This window comes from Rattus rattus, chromosome 1, assembly GCF_011064425.1.
Source record: "Rattus rattus isolate New Zealand chromosome 1, Rrattus_CSIRO_v1, whole genome shotgun sequence".
NCBI lineage: Eukaryota > Metazoa > Chordata > Mammalia > Rodentia > Muridae > Rattus > Rattus rattus.
This window is the reverse complement of record NC_046154.1, coordinates 102,692,335-102,696,062: the sequence shown is the minus strand read 5'-3', so window position 1 is coordinate 102,696,062 and position 3,728 is coordinate 102,692,335. Positions and strand designations below refer to the sequence as shown.

General features: G+C 36.5%; 1 pseudogene; it reads right to left on the bottom strand.

Moving 5' to 3' along the window:
- Positions 1-516: 516 nt before the first annotated feature.
- Positions 517-1,062, bottom strand: LOC116888798 (annotated as a pseudogene).
- Between the last annotated feature and the right edge of the window lie 2,666 nt (positions 1,063-3,728).

Sequence of the window (3,728 nt, the reverse complement as noted above, 5' to 3'; positions counted from 1 at the left end):
GACAACAGAGATTGGATTGCCCCAAAGAACTACTTCTAAACAGGTCCACATCCCTTTGTCCTATTTACCATATTTTCTCCCCTACCTTTGGATGGTGCATTAGAAGAGTGGTCAAAGAATTTTGTTAAACCTAGAGTAGGTTTTGAAAAATCTAAGCCTACAGATATCTCCATATTCAATGTGAGTTCTCTGGAAAACCCTAGTGCTTTTCTTTAGGGCTATCACTTTATCCCTCAAACTGATATTTTCCATAATCCCCTAGATATTGCTTTCGCAGTCCAATGCTTGACTGTAATTTATCCTTCCCCTTAAAATACTCTAATTACTGAATTTTTTTACTGTTCTCAAACAGTTGCATAACAATAAATTTAATTAAGAAATTATCATAACAGTATGCTTATACATATGTGGATTGACATCATTAAAGATTACCACAGCTCAGCCATAGTGCTGCAATGCTCTACACTACTACAAAACACCCACCAAGAGCCTGACACACAGCCTGGCCCAAAGGATTCACTTCTTGCAAGCTATGTATCTTTGGGTAACATTCTCCTAGTTGATTACATTCCAAATGGCTTTCAGATAGTCAGGTCTGGCGTTTTTATACTGAAGATAGTAAGCATGCTCCCACACGTCAGTCCCCAGCAATGGAATAAGACCTGTTGTTCCTTGCAGTGGATCCTGATTAGAGCAGGCAGCAATCTGTAAGCGACCTTGTTCCTTATTGAAGCCAAGCCAGCCCCAGCCTGAACCTTGGACTCCCACAGACACAGCTGTCAGTTTCTCCTTAAACTTCTCAAAAGACCCAAAGTCACGTTTGATAGCCTCCAGCAACTCTCCTTTGGGTTCTCCACTACTCTTAGGTCTCAGGTTTGTCCATAAAATGCTGTGATTAATATGTCCTCTACCATTGAACTTCAGTGCAGGATGAAGAGCAACCTGAGTTTTAACATCTCCCTTGGCCAGCGCCTAGTGGTACTTCTCCTCGGTGACGTTCACATTGTTCACCTACGTCGTGTGGTGCTTGCTGTGGTGCAGCTGCATGATCTGTTCGTTAACGTGCTGCTCCAGCGCGCCATAGTCATAAGGCAGGTGGGCGAGGCTGTGCTTGAGCCCGCGCTGCCCGCTGCCGGACACAACATTGCTGATGCGCCCACGACTGCTTTCTCTCCTCAGAACACCACCGTTCGCTAGCAGCCGCGCGTCTGCTCTGTTAGTTACTGACTTCTTATTATCTGTTATCTTTATATTAATGAAGTCATAGATGCAATTAAGCATGTCTTTCTCAGTCTAGATATGTGAAGTCATGCCTTTTCTTTGTTAGTTCCTTGTTTGTTTTCAGTGAGTTATATGCTGTTCAGATCCTCATTTAAACATCTTTCTGTTCTTCCTTTTTGCTCTCAATCTCTCTGTCTATGTCTGCCTTTCGGCCTCTGCAGTGGGCTCCAGCAAGCCTTTCCCATTCGAATCCTTGCCTTCAGTTCTTTCATCTTTCTACTGACTTTCCAACCCTGCAAGCATACAATAGTTTCTGTCCATTGCTGGGGGAAAAAAAAGGAAAAAAAAGAGTCTATGTTATTCTTCTACTGTGCTCTGTGCCAAAAAGGCTTTTTAGTGATTTGGATTTAAACTGCTTTCCAGACCTCACCTGTTATCTTCATAGCTGTATCTTGTATTCTGTCAGAATGCAATGTTGAGATTTTTTTTTTACTTATACATTGCCATACTATGAAGAATTTAATGTCCCCTGATGGATCTCTCCTTTATTCATTATGTGATCATTTTTGTTCAACCTCCACCAAATCATGTTCAGCTTAAGAATAGCAATGGGAAAGCTTAAAAGAGTGTGGAAAAAAAGAAAAGAATTAAATGTAATCTGTTAAACAGAATCAATTAAGAAACCCTAATTTTTTAGATATATTCATGTACATTTATTTTTCTTTATTATCTATGTCTTAGTCAGAGTTATATTGCTATGAAGAGACACTATGGCCTATGCAGCTCTTATAAACGGAAGCGTTTAATTGGAGCATGATTAAATTTTCAGGGATTTAGTCCATTGTCACCATTGCAGGGAATATGGTGGCCCACATGTATATAAGATGGTGGGGTAATTAGCTGAAAATTCTATATTAGGGTCTGCAGACAGCAGAAAAATAGAAATACTTGACCATTCTTGGAGTTTTGTAACCTCAGAGCCCACCCCCAGTGACACACTTCCTAGCATATCATGTACTACCAAATTGCCACACTTCTCAATTTGTGCCACTCCCTAATGACTAAGCATTCAAATATATGAGCCTATGAGGGGCATAATCATTAAAAACTACTATCATCTGTCTATCTATCTATCTATCTATCTATCTATCTATCTATCTATCTATCATCAACCTACCTATCTCTTCTAACCATTTACTTATCTACTCATAACCCATTTATTTAGAATCTATTTATATTATCACTACTTGTCCTCTCTACAAAAAGTAATTATTGAAGAAGCAGTGCTTTAACTTTAGATCAAGCAGCATGATTCATTCTGTAGTGACTTTCTTGAAGCCATTATGTGTGCTATATTTACTTCACATTCTTTGTATGTATTAGAACTACCCTGCAAACGTTGAGAGAAAAATAATTCTGCTAACATTTTGACTGACTGTTTTGTACTTGCAGGTTAAATTACATGGAGTTTACATCTTAATAATACTAGTTATTTCAATTATAAGTGTGATATTATTTTTCACTTATTCAGGTCCTTAATTATATATGAGTGGGTTCTAGCATAAAAATCTTGTATCTTTTTATATGTATATTTAAATATTTCATTAATTTAACTATTATGATAGTTATTAAATGTTAACTCCAAGTAGTCATTGAAATAGTTCCTCAGTGTTGCACAGAAATCCATTTTCATCCTCTCAAGGAAGAGCTTTCCATTTAGATTTTCATTGCATGATACGGTACTACTCCACAGAAATTTGTTGATGTTGTTTATCTGAAATAAAACTTCTCTTCCCAGTTTGTTGGGATTTTATAACAAATAAAATGATTTTCATGAATATGTATATATGTTCATATTTCTTTTTACCACTTTTACAAGATTAATCAGACTATCTTTCTTGTTACCCGTTTGATAGGCTCAACATCTGTGTCTTATCTGAGTCTGGTTCTTGATGGTAGCTCTGTCTTTAGATTATGTCTTGAACTTCTTTCCATTCTTCTTCTCCATTTTTTTTGTATTTCTGCAAGGTGGCAATAAAGCCTTGTGTCTTGCACATTTGAATCTGGCAATGAGCACATATCATTTTCTGATAATCTACAGTATAGGAGCTACGATCAATCCGTTCACATTCAGGTTGTTTTCACTGTGATCATTCCCACTCTTCATGGAATTCTAGTTCCTCTATATGAAATTTCTATAGTTTGTGTAAACATAGTATTATTTCCACATTTTGGTAATGTTGAAATTAAATGGAACACTTTAAAAAATGTAGGGTCAAAAATCTCACTTAAAGGTCATTATTAGACAACTTGATTGAATTATAGCCTCAATAATTAATTTCTTCTGAATTTCTTCATATTGTTTCTCTTTAGGTGCTTTACATTTTTTTTGTATTATCATTTTAAGAAAGGAATTTTATTGTTTTTATTTTATTTCAAACTACTTTTGCTATTTCATATTGATATTATTTTAATTATTCACTTTGCGTCCCACTCACTCTCCTGCT